Below are 16,437 nucleotides of genomic sequence, written 5' to 3'. Positions count from 1 at the left end.
CGAGCGAGCGATACGTGATGCTGCGTCATTAAATCCTCGCAGTCATCCTCTAGCAACAAGCCGCCTGTTTTGCCTGCTGATATATTATTAGATGGTTGGCGTGGAACATCGCTTTTTTGTGGTTGGTGCGAGAATTCTACATGGGATCACGAGGGGGTGCTGGTCATCCCGTAGCTGATTACGTTTGGTGGTGCCAGCGTAGCACGTGTGCCGATAAGAAGTGCGACGCCACCACCCTCGGTGACGTTTCTTGCTGGATCCGCGCCGGGTAGCGACGGCTGTAATGCTTTCTTGCTACGGGCGGAGGCGTTGGTTGCCGGAAAGGGTGTGCGTTCCTTGACAGAGTACAGGTGCCCCAAAAATAATACCGAGCACGGGAGCGGTGGCCGGAGCGCGCAAAACTGCATGCCAGCGCGATCTATGCGTAGATGCGCCGCAGATAGCGAGAGTGCGTGGGCACATCCGGCTGGCCCCTCTCGATGTTCTGACGCTCGTCTTATCGCCGGCTCAAGCGAAGCCGCGCTGCTGCCACCCCTGCTCGACAGGGGCGCTTTCGGAGCTTCACGAAGCGCGCAGAGCCAGCGAAGAAAGCTTCGTCTTCAGCGGGGTCCACTTTCTGCTTCGTCATGAATGCCACCGGTTTCACTATGGGTGCCTGCCGTGCTTCGCGATCCGCTTGATTTTGAATCATGTGGCTAGAATAATGCCTGGCTCCAGCTAGCGCATGAAAAGGAGCAAAAAACAAAAAATTGATATAATGAAGCCTATTTGTTTTGAAGCAACTGGCCTTTGCTCCACTCACTTTCTCAATTCTCTTGAGCGGCGCTTAGAACCTTCGCAGCAATGCAGCCAGTACGTGCATGAAATTTTTGTTTTTTGCTCCTTTTCATGCGCTAGCTGGAGCCAGGCATTATTCTAGCCACATGATTCAAAATCAAGCGGATCGCGAAGCACGGCAGGCACCCATAGTGAAACCGGTGGCATTCATGACGAAGCAGAAAGTGGACCCCGCTGAAGACGAAGCTTTCTTCGCTGGCTCTGCGCGCTTCGTGAAGCTCCGAAAGCGCCCCTGTCGAGCAGGGGTGGCAGCAGCGCGGCTTCGCTTGAGCCGGCGATAAGACGAGCGTCAGAACATCGAGAGGGGCCAGCCGGATGTGCCCACGCACTCTCGCTATCTGCGGCGCATCTACGCATAGATCGCGCTGGCATGCAGTTTTGCGCGCTCCGGCCACCGCTCCCGTGCTCCGTATTATTTTTGGGGCACCTGTACAGCGTTGTATCTGTGCGTGTGTTGTGCCTTTGGCAAACCGGAGTGTAGTCCCTGCCGTGGTTCCGAAAACCTGACGGCCATCTCGGGGCGCTTGGAACCATTGAGAACAACACTGGCGTCGCATCCTCGGAGACTCGTGAAAATGGTGAGTAACGTTGCAAAGTCACGGGGTGAGTGTGTGCGGGCTAAGGAGCCGGGCTTAGGTATAACATATTGGTCTGTTTGACATCGTCCCCTCAAACGAAGCGGCATCACAGCGTAAGCCCACCGCTTCTTAGTCCGCCACTCATGGGAAATTGTCTTTGTGAAAGCCTCGCGATGGCCGGTTAGGCTTCAGCAATTGAGGCCCTTGAGCTTCTACTCGTGTTGGTCGGCGCTCACAGCGGTAAGCACCGCACATCGCGCGAGTGGCGAGCGGGGCTCACTACTTGCGAGTGGTGAGTTCACTCGCACTCGTGAGTGGTGAGTGGTGCTCACCGCGAGTGGAACTCGCAGCCGCGAGTGGTGAGCGTGAGCGCGAGTGAGTGCGAGTGGTGACGACGAGTGGTGAGCGTGAGCGCGAGTGAGTGCGAGTGGTGAGCGTGAGCCTGAGTGAGTGCGAGTAGTGAAAGCAGAGTGGCGAGCGTGAGTGCGAGTGGTGACGACGAGTTGTGAGCGTGAGCACAAGTGAGTGCGAGTGGTGAGGGCGGAAGGGCAACGTGAGCGCGAGGGAGTGCGAGTGCTAGGCACGAGTGGATATCGTGAGCTCGAGTGAGTGCGAGTAGTGAGAGCGGAGTGGTGAGCGTGAGTGTGAGTGAGAGCGAGTGGTGAGAGGGCGGAGTGGCGAGCGTGAGTGCGAGTGAGTGCTTTAGTATACATATATTTTTTTGAGTGAGTGGCATCCAGTTTTTCTGAGCTATGATACGGCACGCCAGTTGCTTCAGCCTTCACGACCATGTATCCCGCGACATCATATATATACCTGCACCATCTAGCCTACGTCGCTGAGCATCGTGTGACCTTGCAATGGATACCCGCACATTGTGGCGTTCTCGGCAACGAGAAAGCAGATGTGGCGGCTCGCAGAAGGCTACAACTGCACAATGTAAGGAAAATTTTCTTTGCAAAGCACGAGGCGGCAGCGCTAGCGAAGCAGCTTGCCTTAGAGGAACGAAACCGCCTCTGGTGTTTTCCCGAAACTCACCACCCTTCTCTGTATTATACAGACTCTGACCTGAGAATGAGGCTCCCAGAGCAAATCCCACGTCGACTTGAGACGCTCTACCATCGGCTGCGCCTCAACGCAGCACTTACGGACTCCTACCGACATCGCCTCGGTCAAACCACAAACCCTTACTGTGATAACTGTGGTTCGCCAGAAACTGCTGAACACGTTTTATTAGTGTGCGGCGTACAACCAGGAAAGGAACCACCTCGCCAAGAAGATCGAGTGCTTCAGCAATGGACTTTTGTCATTGAAAGCTCTTCTTGGACCATGGTCATCTCCATCATCTCCAGCGAAAACTGTTAGATGCACTCTTTGATTATTTACACGACATCGGCGTCGCAGAGACACTGTAGAACTCTACATCGTCATCCTGTGAGACCACCTGGACTTTTACGTGACCCACGGAACACTCCATGTTGCCTTCTTTTTTACCTCTTCCTTTTTTCCCCTCTCTTTCGCCCTACTTCCTTTAGGGCCTTTACTCCCTCCACCCTATCCCCGCAGAGTAGCATGTAGGCGAATACATGACTGCAGACCTCTCTGCTTTCTTCTAATAAAGAGTTCTCTCTCTCTCTCTCTCTTTCTCTCTACAGTGGACATTAAAATGTTGTTGATGATGATGATGATGATGATGAGAGTGCCAATGTTATGGTCCAGCTGATGGGGAAAATTTTGGGGCTTCCGAAATTCAGGGGCGATAGTCCATCCAATAGCGGACCTCTCCGGGCAGTAAATATTCCAGTCCCGCCGATGGCGGAAATTTAGCGGCAGTGCAAATGAATAGGCTATAGTCCATCTGATGGGGGAAATTGTTGGACAGCCAGAGTGATAAGGCTATAGTGCAGCCGATGGCAAAAATTTTGGGGCATCCAACATGTCAAGGTTCTAGTCCAGCCGATTGGGGAAATTTTGGGGAAGCTAAAGGGCCAAGGCTACTGTCCAGCCGACGGAGGACATTTTAGGGCATCCAAAATCCCAAGTTTAGGGCATCCAAAGTCCAGCTATTGGCTGAAAGTTTTCGGGAAACCAAGGGGCCAGGGCTATAGGCCAACCATTGGCGGAAATTTTGTGGTAGTGACAGCGCCGAGGCTATAGTCAAGTTTATGGGGGAAATTGTGAACGAAAATTTCAAGGGTATAATACAGCCGATGGGGCAAATTTTGGTTAACCGAAAGCGTCAATGCGATAGTCCAGCCGATTCGAAATCTCTGCGGTATTGAAAGCGCCAAGGCTTAGGGGTGCTAAAGCTCCACGAGCCCCTGCTCCCACTGCATGCGTGCGATCTTGTTCCTTTATGGACGACCATAGATAGTCTTGAAACATGCAGGTTGAAACGATTAGGGTAATTTTGGTACAGCCAGAGTGGGAGGACTGTATTTTAGCTGACAGCGTAAATTTTGGGCCATCCAATAGTGCCAAGGCTGTAAGTCCAGCTGATGGTGGAAATTTCGCGGAACCTACGTGCACGTCCAACCGATGACGGAGATTGTGCGGCAGTTAAAGTGTCAAGGGCGTAGTTCAGCCGATTGGGAAAATTTTGGGACAGCCAGAGTGACGAGGCTGCACGTACCGGGCGGCCGTCGTATGGCACCACCGTCACTTCAGCGAACAGTGCGAACCGCGGGTTGTCAGTGGAACGCGGTGGCGGTCAGCGCGGCGTACTTGTGCATGGCTTTCTTTCGTTCTGCTGAGGTGCGCCTTGCAAAGCGTAGATAACCACAAGGACTTTTTCTCATCTGTAAAGCTTGAAATTGGAGGCGACCATTAAGAGACATGCCATGTGTATGATTTATGCCCATACTTAGTTATTGCAAACCGCCGACGGCAGTCAATGCACCAAGCTGGAAGTCGAACTGGAAGTGCAAATTTGTTCCGCCGTAGGCATTTTTTTTATACAGTGTTGTTGCCTGCGTGAAGTTTGGCGCATCGAGAAATATACAGTCGACGATCCATTATTTCGACTCTTAAGGGACCGCGAAAATATCCGGAAAAACAGGCAGTCCGAAAAAGCAAATGTGCCCCAAAAATCTCAACTTATTCCTTCCTGTTGAGTGAGTGAGTGAAAAAAGTGATGAATGTGCTTCTGAACCATGCTTCGCTTCCCTGCGTGCAGGTCCGCCTGAAGTTCGGTGAGATTCATCGTGTCGCCGTAAGCCGATGAAAGAGTTGCGACCGCTTGCATCGGCTCAGCTTGTGTCGGTTACGCTGCTGCAGGCGACTCGTCGTCGTCGTCGTCGTCGTCTTCTTAGCTCTCAGACTCTGCAAGCGCTTGGCGAAGGATTTATTCATGCGTGAGCCGAGCGCATGAATAAACCGAGCCGAGCCGACCGAGCTAACTTTGCAAATTCTATGCGCACAGACCTCAAGTTGTTAATGAGACGCGTATGCAGACAGGTGTCTATGAACAATACTTTGCCCCCTTCTAGATCAAATTTGCTATTTAGCTTCCTCACATGGCTTTAAGAAAGCTGCTGGGTTATCCCGTCCTTCTTGTTGGCCTCGTACAAGACAGGCAGTGACTTCACGCCTTGTTTATGGCTATTCACCTTAGTATGCGTGGTAGCCGGCCCGGCTGACGCTGGGATAGTCCGAAAATTTGAACAGTCCATCCTAGCGTGTCAGAAATTTTTAGCTGCGTTATACATTGAATGTATGAGATATGTCCTTGTACTGTGGAAAAGTCTGAATAATCAAGCATGTCGGGAAAATTAGGCGTCCGGAAAATCGGTCGGTCAAGTATTGCAAATGCTCCCGCAAAGCCGACTACGGCGCTCGCATTTTGCAGTTGATGAAGAAATGGCGTCGCGCACGGGCGAAAGGTCAAGTTGAGGATGGGTACCTTCTATGATTTACCCAAAAACAAAAAGGCCGAGGGACGACTTTACGTAATTTCCTTACTTGCAGTAGAAACGTGGTGAAGTTTACGTGGTGAAGCTTGATCGAGGAACATACAGTCGACGATCCATTATTTGGACTCTTAAGGGACCGCGAAAACTTCCGGAAAATCAGGCAGTCCGAAAAAGCGAATGTGTCCCAAAAATCTCAATTCATTCCGTACTATTGAGTGAGTGAGTGAGTGAAAAAAGGGATGAATGTGCTTCTGAATCATCTGAACCAGTGGTTTAACAGCCATTGGGAATCGTTTCCACAAATAAATACCGCATGAGTGTAGCGACACCATGATCATCGTCTTCATCGCGCCATTATCATCAGCAGTATCAGCCAGACAGTACACGATACTGTTGATAATCATGATCATGATGGCGCTGATGAAGACGATGATGATCACTAAGTCGCTACAGTGGAAGGTTATTGCTTGACGCGGAAAAGCTCGGCTTTGTGCCTGCAATGAGGCTTGATTGCTGGCTAGTGCTTTTAGGGGCGAAGCTCCTAAAGCCACGGGTCTGTCCGTCCCTTGTGTCTCGTGGTACGTGACCGCCGCATGCTTTCGGAGATGTCGCAAAGTGGGCCGGCTGCAACCGGCAGCGCAAACTCGGCACCGGGAGCGCGAGCTTGTCTGTGTTCGCCAACGGAGGCGAGGGGGAGATCACGCAAGAGATCACGCCACGAACGCAGGCAGTCGTTCTCGGAGATCGAACGAGACGCAAGGACCGCAAGGAACGAGACGGGCACGAGTTCGCCCTAAATAAAAGTTCTTTCTTTACCGCTGTGTCCCATCCTACTTGACAAATTGTGGTAGAGGTGCGGGGTAGTCCTCGATGGCGCGGGGTCTTTCACCAGGTCTGGGCCTGGGAGCATTGACTGCGAAAATAAAAGTTGATTTGTACAATGTACGCACACAGTCTTACGTCTTTCTTAATGATGTAATGGGCGAACTTTCACGGGAGAGTTACGGTTACCGATGATCTCCCCCTCTCGAGCTTCGCCCCACTTATCATCATTCATTCCGTGGATATGGCGTGATTTTTTAAAGAAACAATTACTGCGTCACTGAAGAAAGATAGAAAGGAGGGCGCCAAAAACCTGCCGTCAGTATCACAAGTGAATGCTGCGGTTGCGTTTTACCATAAGCTGCACCACACTCTTGAATAAACAGATACTGCGTCGCTTTCGCTGCACTGAAACAGCTTCACAAGAGGTAGGACCAAACAACGCCCGCGGCATAAAAACATTGCCGAAAGTGGTGTCAAGTGTTTTGTAACATGAAAAATTTGTATGTGTTTTTTTTTTTCGTTTCACCAACACTGCGTTTTTTTTTTTGGAGGCAAGAAATGCCTAAATCCAGACATCTAATTGCGGTAGAACGAGGGATCGGAATACACGTTGATTGTTTCAGTTCGTCCTCCGTTCTCTCTTTTTAGCGTAGCTGGGGAACAATCTGTAGTTTTTGCACTTGTGTGAATTAGTAGAGACAGTTTTGAATACGAGTAATTCTGAGTGCAGATTCAGTACGAGTATTCCTGAGTACAGATTGAGTATGAGTACTACTCGTGAGTACAAATTGTGTATGAGTTCTGCTCGTGAGTACAGATCGAGTATGAGTACTACTCGGGAGTACAGGCTCACTATGAGCACGAATGAGTAGAGACGAGTTTGAGTACAGGTGAGCACAATAAAAAAATGAGTTCGCGACGGTTGAGTACGAGTGATTTGATGAGCTTGTTGAGTCTGAGTTTCAGAGTACAGCGTAAAGGGGGAAATGTGATTGAGTTTGCGTGAGTTCTTCCTCGTTTGCTGACCTATGGCCCAAACACGATGATAAGTATCACTAAGGTTAGCCAAATACTTTCACCTTGACTGAAAAACGGTGTACATGCGGGTACATACTTGAAGTTCGATAACAGCGCTAATACAGGACAACGAGAAGGCGAGACGGGACTGGGCGCTGTGTCGTCTCTCCTTCCCTTTGTGCCGTCTCAGCGCTTTCATCGAGATTTCACGTTCACAGTACGCGAGCATGCTGAAGCGCCCGAGGAATTTTCTGATTCCCGTGTGGTTTAGCTTGCTGTTATCGTTGTTTTTGTGCACGCGGATATATCCCGTCCCCGTGCATTTTGTGTACAAGTGTGGGCGTGTGTACGTCCTCGGACACGCTTACTGCAGCATCTTTCTGTGTGTTTTTTTCTTGCCCACCGTCCCCAGCACTGACGTTGTTGAAATAGAGAGATTCAGGCACTGATTGATCGCCACAACAGAGAAGCCTGCGAAATAGGCCCGTTCAGTTTTCGAGTGGTGAAAGGGACGCCCGCGGGCAATCTCCGACAAAGGGACCTCGGACGCTGATTTCTGCGCCCCGTCGCTGGGCAGCCTCCCGGAAAACGATTCCTACGGAGGCGGCTGCCGTTTTGTACGTATACACCGAACGCCTTGTTTATGGCGCTGAAGCGGATCGAGTGACCCAGGCCTTTGCAAGTGCTGCGCGTATCTAACAGTGAGCTGGAGAAAAGAATGAGCCAATCGAAAAGATAGGAGAAGTCCTAGAGGAGCTCCCACTATATCAGCCAAACAAAAAAAGAGAGAGAGAGAGGGGGAACCGGGTTTAGTATACGAGCTCCTTCCAGTGCGAACCAGCTTGAACCGGCGACCTAAATAAGAGCAGGCTGTGCGTCCCTGATATCGCCACCAGAGGAGGGAGGGAGTGTTGTCTGTAATCACTACGATCGCCTCACCAGGATTGCTGCCTAGAAATACAATAAAGAATGGGCCGGGACAACCAACCGAAGCCTTTCAGTTTCCTTTCAACTGTCTCCGATCACCGGCTGTGCACTGCCTGGTGTGACGCTTTGAAATTTCGCAATGCAAGAAGTACACTCAAGCATCACTCAATAGGCAGGAAGAGCCCATATCGGTTATTGCGACAAAATGGAACTTCTCCTTTCATTTAAGTTTCGTCCCTTTCACTTTCATTTTTTTTTTTGCGTTCACTTTTTTTTCACGGCCTGTTTACATGGTATCATCACTGATTCCTGTGCATTCCCACGTCCCACGATAACATTCACGGTCATTTCGATGTAACGATTCTGAACAATCTAAGATCACAGCTAGCTTCTCAGGATTGACCGAAATCTTGCACCCCTCCGTCTTACGACGACGATGGTTGAACGCGAAGCTTTCTCGTGATGGATGCCCTGGTTAGCCAATCCCACACTGGGAGCATGTGCTACTCTTTTCCAGAATACCCGCAGCAACTGTCGGGTGTGCACTCCGTACGTAAGCGCGAGTCGGCACCTGCTGCTGGGCGTTCGCTTCCAGCATGTAGGAAAGCAGCGATTGGATAGACGCTGGCTTCATAACGCAAGTGAGCCCAGTTCGATTGTGGCCACGGAAAGCGTTTCTTTCTTTCACTTCACTCGCGATCATTTATCATCATTTCCAGAAAAAGTTGGCTCACCTGCAGGGCGTGTTGCCGTACAAACGGCGTCAGTGAGGGCACTAAAGCTTCGCTTACCTCAGCGGTATTTGCGCTCCCTGTCGGAATCTGGGTACAATCGGACCAAGAGTGGGGCTTTCGCTGAGCAGGACACCGCGCTCTATTGCGGAGGTTGTTTGTGCTAAGCCAACGAGCCCGACATGATGAAAGCGAGAACTGGAGTTCCACATTTTTAGTTTTGTGCGTGCACGCGAGGCATTGAGATTGCTGTTACTGTGGTTTTGGCGGCCATTTACCCTCCAGGGAACTGACCCCGTCCGCGTGGCATGATCGAGGTAGCTGTGGTTCATCGTCGTGCGCTGTGTGTCGCTCCACGCGCGGTCAGAAAATGATTGCGGCTTCAGCAATGGGATATGTCTGACTAGAAACGCCTGTCTGACCGCGTGACGTCTTGCGGTGGTTCACGGTTTCAGGCCGACAACCGCAGATTTCTCAAGGAGGCCGCCTCCTTTGCAGCGCCACCTAGCGGTGCTGAGTGGGTGAGTGAGTATCGGTGCATATTGGCCGCAGAGCTGTGAGGTGTATACGTATGCCCAAAAGTCAGCTGGGTAGCCAGAACTGGGAGGAGCAAAGGGAAAGTGTTGCTTTTATTGGAACTTGGCTGGTGGGTTGGAACTGCTTCATTGTGCAGCCAACACAACTCTGCCTTCGCAGACAGTAAACGTTTACAAGTTAGTGAATAACTTTCTTCCTTGTGTCGATTCAAAAAGGTGCACAGGACTCGGTCACCCGACTACAGGCGGTGGTTCTGATCCTGTACATGCAGAAAAATCCCCGAAATGTTACAATGCAACACGGTTTGCGTCCACTTTTCGTAGTGACATTTTAGGTTTTAGGGGCGCCGCCCCTTAAGAGCTCGGGCTTTCGGCGTCTCATGTCATCCTCGTCCGTCGCATTATCATGTAGTAATGGCACTAAAGCACCGGGACACTCGTTTTCCAACGCCTCGCGCTAGAATGTAACGCGTACTAAAATAACACACCGGGACAGTGGTTTTCGAACGGCTCACGCTAGAACGCTTCGTGCTTCAAAGACACGAGGCTTAAAGCAAAGCTGTATACATGTCCCACCAACGGTTTTAGCTCCGTGAGCAAAAATGCCAAAGCGCCAAGAATACATTAATACACTCCGTGCTTCACACCTCCCCAGGTTTCACGTTAGTGGAGATGGTCCGGTTTTTTAACACATTGTGGCACACAGGATTACACGAAGTAGTTTACTCGCCTTCTATTTTCGCAAGGCCGCTGATTACCGAAGCGCGCTAAGTATAACAGCTCCGCTAACCCCATTGCATCTTTTACGATTTTCGAGGTCACAAATCATCATGCGGTAAAGCGGGTGCGGGCTGGCCATACCTGTTTTCACGCAGTCGGCAGTTTCTGCGTTAATAGGAAACACGGTGTTGCTGCAAGTGGTATATTTATATCTAATGTGCGGTAATCTGCCAATAGGTAGTATTCATTGAAAAGTTTAGCTGTCAATTTCCTCCCTTGGCCACACTGGAAACCGCCTAGGAAATGGCCGATGCGACACGGACACGGCGCGGCTTGTGACCCTGTGTCCGCACGCCGAAGATAGGAGGAAAAAACGTTTATTGCTCCCATTGAACGGGAAGAAAGGAGCGCGGGATGGCTGTCGGTCATCCATGGTGGGTGGCGTCCCTAGTCCGGGATGCCATGGCCAGCTGCAGCTCGAATGGCCCTGGCCAACAGGCCACAAGAAAAAAAAAAGACCAGCGTGCGTGGTCTGCTCCGTTTCAACCACATTGTCAACGGTGGTGTCAACAGAGATCTTATTAGTCGCACTCACATTAGAACAAAAGCTGAGATAGCTACGAAACGTGCGAGCTTTCATTTAAAGCAGAATTTCATTCAGCCTTAAGTGTCTTTTTAATGGGTGTAGCGTGGTAGAGCTTTCGCTCCAATACGACCCAACAGAAACCATTTTACTCACAGCGTAAACCTCGAGGAGCACTCAGTTTTTGCATTCCCAACAGGCGAGAAATGTTTAGGCGTCCTCCCATTTTGTAAAAGTATGTAACACGGCAAATACGAAAACAAATATTGTCGGAGAAGAAGTGGGCAATTTATTTTAATGAACTGTCGCACGTGTGCTGCGGTGGTACCTAAAAGAAAACCACAGAAGCAAAAAGAAACCCCCGAGCGTTAACGGACCGACACCCCGCCTTGGTTCCGGTCCCACCTGTTTCAGGGCAACGGGGACAATTATCGCGCCGGGATCATCACCGGAAAGACACCCTGCGATACATATGTGGTGCAGGCTGGGAACCTCTTTCCCTCTCACACTCACTCACTCACCGGAAAGATACCTCCCGAATCTATGGTGCAGGGGGCCCACACCGGTGGTGGTGGCGACCCTTGAAGGGGGCACAGGGCCGTCGCGCGGAGCACTTGACAGAGCGCCACCCTTCGGCGGTTGCTCGAATCCCGAGTGTGGGACCCGGGGTGCCGGGCGGGAGTGTTTTGCGTATCCTCTCCCCAAGCTTAGCTCCCCTGAAAGATGCCGGGCGTCATGGCACGGTGGCCGCTTGTACCCATTGACTGAACCGGAGGGTGTTTGGCGGTGGGATTCGAACCGTCCACCTCCCGGAGCCGAGGCGGACGCCCAATGCACAAGGCCGTGGCTTCGGTGCATACCGAAGCAGCATAAACTCTAATCAATCGTGTGACAGGCTTATCACTTGGGCGTCGTTATGAGGCCCATTTCACGAAGGAAAGCGCGCATGCGTGTAGTATTCGACGGGTGTGAGGTTGGTCATTGACAGACAGACAGACAGACGGATGGACGGGTGGAGTGACAGAGACAAAATTTCCGCGTTTACCTAGCCAATACAGAATAGCGGTTTTAAATGCTGATTTGAGAATGACTGATGAGGAGAACCCGATATAGATGGACTACCCGATGTATAATGCGGAAGGAATTGGACGGAATAAGGGTTCAAAGGTAGAAATCGCTGATGAAAAAAAGCGTGCGTCTTCTGCTCCGTTTCAACCCGATTCTCAACCATAGTGTCAACAGAGATGTTTGTTGTCGCACTCACACTAGAATATTTCTTGCGTTCGGTGGGGTAGGGTTTGGGACGTCCAACAAAAATCATGTGCTTAGCACGGACAAGTGCCGCCATCCCGCGGAGCCCGTCGTAACCAATAACAGCGCACTCACATGGTTGCCTGAATGCGTGACTCGCCAGGGAATACAAGCTGTAGAGGCCAAGTTGTTTTTACCCTTCACAAAAATGAAAGAGATAGCATTAGCTAAATTTGCTCTTGGCCCGATGCTCAAACAGACGCATTGGCGTTCTTCGAGGGTAAAGAAAGCATTGTGATTGCATGAAATCTTCTGTGATCATATGGCTGCATTTAAATGGGCGTCAGCTACTTCTAGTTAGATTTCTCGGCTTACTTTGGAGGCTTCACTTGAATACACGAGTGATTATAATGCGTACGTTACAGTAACAGAGCCGGCGAGTACAAGTACCGTAGCATATACGTGAGTGGCCTCCATGGTGTCGATAGAGGCATATTCCCATCATTGGTTCTGAGAAGACTGGCCAATGACTAAGCACACGCTTGTGCAACTAACGATCGGTGAACCAATAAATATACACCCAGTTGCCTATACCTGGCTCCATGCGTTGACCCCGGTACAAAGGATGCGAACCCGAGTAGCGATAAATCTAAAGCATGAAGGATCAACCGCAGTGTAATATATACTGTTACTCGGCCATTTACCGCATCGGTACAAAAGAATGCTGCCATGTTTATGATACAACTCCGGAATTAGTAGCCTGCCCGACTGTTAGTGCACGATTCGGCGCACGATAAAGATCCCCAGGTGGTCAAAATTAATCCGGAGCGCTCCACTACGGCGCGCCTCATCGCCTACGTTGCGTCGGTGCGTTAAACCCCACAATCAATCAATCAATCAATCAATCAATCAATCAATCAATCAATCAATCAATCAATCAATCAATCAATCAATCAATCAATGTTAGTGCACGAGCAAGTTTTAATTAGGGAACGCTGACGCACCTGAAAACGTATAGGAGGTATTCACTGGCGTGGAATGCATGCAGGCAACCACGCGAATGCGCCGCCATATCCGTGGCCAAGCGTCTGTTGCTAAGGCGACGTTGTGGCACGGCCCCCAGATCAGGCACGTACCCCTCTTCTCCTCCACGCCTTCATGGCGGCCAGGCAGGCCGCGGGCCACTACGTGACCTAGTGTTTTTGCGCAAGGCGTGTGCGAGTGATTCGATACTCAATTATACCGCGATAGCGTTGGTTACGCGAAAACTCATGATTCCGCTCTTGAGTACCTTATCTGCAATTCAACCCCAGCCTTCGCGCACACCTACGAACGATGGACGCTGGTGTGTGTTTTTTTTTTTCTGCGAGATGCGGGCGCAAAGCGCATGCGCTGGCACAGTGGACACGCACATGGCGGCTTTCAGTGTTGCCAAGCAGAGAAATCACCCGCTAACTTTTAAATGAATACCACATTTACGTTTCACGTTGCCGGTAAAGGTGGGCCGACATTGCTACATCCAAGGCAAATGCGCTTGACGGTGGGTTCGAATTTAGCTGCCGTAACTCCTGCAAAGGCCACGGCGACGCCCAATAGCCCGGTGGGCTGCAGCTATGCTCATTGGGCGTGCCCCATTCTTGCTGGAATGCATCATCAGCCTCGTCATCGAGTTGCGAAGGAGGCCATGACGGGCGACCTCCGCAAGTGCGTGTTCGTCGGGGTAGACCGCCTTTCGGGCTTGTTACGAATGGGCCAGCGCCGCAGTACTTCCCCGCATAACCAGCGGCTGGCCGCTCGCATCATACACGCTACCACTCGTATGTCGGAGGCCACGGAGCTCGGATCGGGTGCCCCCGCCCGGTCGCAACAGGCTGTATGAAGGCGCCCGGGACGAGTTCGGCTCAGTAAAACGAGGGCCCTGTTCCTTTAATCAGTAGTTTCATCAAGACAATGTTCCATTATCCTGACGATATTGCCGAGAAAGTTTTCGGAAAGCTTTTTACGGCCATCCACCACATGCAATGCACGTTTTTGAGTCGAGTCTACTAGTTCTTTCTGCGCGGTGGGGGGAGGGGAGGGGGGAGGGGGTAATGCGGCGGGCGATTTTTCTGCCGGCATCGCAGCGGGTGCGCACACATTTCTAAACTAATGAAGATTCGACCCCTCTTTGTTACGTATGTGCGCGTACATGCCTCAGCCGGATTCTTAGACGAGTGTGGACGGCTCTCTGTATACGTACCATACATTGGGATGCAGCGTAGGTAGCCAGGGTAATAATCCACAGTGAAGCTGTATGCGGCGAAGCTGTATTGTTCTGGTCCGTCGCCAAAAACCCCTCTCTTCGACGTCATCATCAGCCTGTTTAAGTCCGCCGGAAAACAAAGGCCCCTCCCAGTGGCCTTCACAGTGACCGCTCCCGTCGTGCGCTGCCTGAGTCCATTCTTTGGCCATGAATTTTCCTAGCTCACCCCTCCACCGAGTAAGCGGTTTTTTGCACTTCTCATTCCGCTTCTCCATAGCTACTTTGTTACTCCGGTGGTCCATCGGGTGTCATTTCGCCTCACAACAAGGCCAGTCCATTTTTTTCTCGTAATTTGAACTAAGACTGCAATGCTCTCAGCGATTCGAAAGTTGGCAGCTCCACACCGCACCCTGGACCACATCGTCTCCAAAAGGGGACGTTGGATGCTGCGCAGGGACGTGTCGCGCGTTCTACTAAGCTTTCTTCAGGAGACGGAACTGGCAAACTTGTGGTGAAAGGACCCTAACATTGACTAATTAGCAGGAGCTTGGGCGGAGCAATTTTCCGCATATCCAGTCAGGCTAACCCCGCCTGATCCCACACAACCACCAACACCACCCAAGTTTGTTCCCTGATCAGGCATGTTCGTTTTTTTTTTTGTTTTTGCGACATTCAACCTCCAAGCCACTGGAGGCCGGGCACGTCAGGTGCGACGCAGAAGTATAATTAAGCGTGGTGATAGCTGGACCGTCTCTGCACCTAAACCGAACTGAAATGTATGGTACCACCTTTGTTTACACACAAAAAAATGCGTAGAACTGATGTGAAAATTAAAACAATTAAAGGCGTTGCACTCAATGTGAAAGTGGTCAAAAGTGTAGAGCAGTGATTCGCCATAATGGGCTGCAGCGCCGTTATCCGCTCATTGCTGCCAACCAATGCACTTCCAATTTCCCGCCTTCGCAGTGCTCGCGCGCCCCCTGTCTGAAACTGCGCCTGCGGGAGTTCTGTTCTTTTTGCTCTTGTGTTAATTTCGTATGCTGGAGCTTTTATGCGTCATTTCGAACGCGTAATTTTTTTCTTGCGCGGCTAGAGCCTTTCTTCGTCATTTCGAATGTGCCATTTTTTTTCTTGTGCCGCTGGAGCCTTTCTGAATCATTTCGAACTCGCGATTTTTTTTTTCTTGCGTGGCCGCTTTCTTGGCTCACTATCGTAAAAACCAACCCAACGAGCGTTCCTAACTAAATAAAGGCGGGGGCTGCCGGTTATACCGAGACATTTTGCCTGAAATATACCTGCAGTTCTCTTTACGCTAAACGACGTGGAGATGTATGACAAGCGCCCGCAGTTCACGAGGTTCGAACGGTTATGACTATTAAAACCGCGTGGTTTTCGAAGCCTCAGCGCCTCAGCGTGACTCTTTGACGACGGTACAGGAGGCTCTACTTGGTTCCGTTATCTCGCTGCGCCGCCTGATTCCGGCAGTCGCATCGACCGTTAGAGAGCTACGACGACAAGGGCTCGCCAACTTGCGTCAGGTAGCAATGACATGAGCCCTCAGCGATGAGAGGCCTGCTAAAGCTATTTTGGACTCAATTTTTTGCGTGAATGCCACCAAAATGACGTCACTTTCTGACCGGATCTTGCGTCACATCCTGTTTATTTTTTGTTCCGCCGGAAGTGTTCCCTCCTCACACATATGGCGCTAAGCCCCATGAGCAGCTTAAGAGCCGGCATTTTCTGAACGTATGGGTTTCTATGGAAGCTTCACTACCAGTTACATTTACCTTGGAAGCACTTCGTCGCTACAACTGCGTAAATGTACATCACTGGTAAAGTGAAACTATAAAACAATTAAAGAAGACGTTAAATGTGGTTACTCGATTTGGCTAAACCACTCACAATGAGGACAAGAGGCCTGGGAATGTCTTTTTATATATTTTTTTTATTGAAAGTCCCCTCAAGGGCCCCGAAAGGGGTAATATGGGGGGCCGGGGGGGGGGGGGGGGAGATACAAGTCAGAACAAACAAGCAGAACAAAGCGTACCACAGTGCGAAATGGTACGAATATTCACAGTGACAGGGAGAGCACGGAAATGAGTATAACATGACTAAATTAGTCAAGCAATGCATTATCAGACAATTCTCTGAATTTCTGCACATTTAGTTGGATTTTATGTGCGCTGATTGCGAGGCTCTTGCAGCCGTGATGTAATTTACGCCGCCGCATACGCTAGGTAGGCAAGTCAGCGTGCCTCCGCCCAACTCGCGAATCGTGG

General features: G+C 50.7%; 1 long non-coding RNA gene across 1 annotated transcript in view; it reads left to right on the top strand.

Annotated features, from left to right (window-relative positions):
• Positions 1-202: 202 nt before the first annotated feature.
• The window catches only part of LOC144146162 (uncharacterized), a 162,261-nt gene continuing 146,026 nt past the window's right edge, over positions 203-16,437 (top strand). Inside the window, exons 1-2 of the long non-coding RNA XR_013317670.1 lie at positions 203-350; positions 1,273-1,415. This is a non-coding gene — a long non-coding RNA (uncharacterized LOC144146162). The remainder of the gene's footprint in view (positions 351-1,272; positions 1,416-16,437) is intronic.

This window comes from Haemaphysalis longicornis, unplaced genomic scaffold (genome assembly GCF_048455015.1).
Source record: "Haemaphysalis longicornis isolate Haplotype H1 unplaced genomic scaffold, Haemaphysalis longicornis Haplotype H1 scaffold_7, whole genome shotgun sequence".
Lineage (NCBI taxonomy): Eukaryota > Metazoa > Arthropoda > Arachnida > Ixodida > Ixodidae > Haemaphysalis > Haemaphysalis longicornis.
This window is presented reverse-complemented; position numbering and strand designations above follow the sequence as displayed.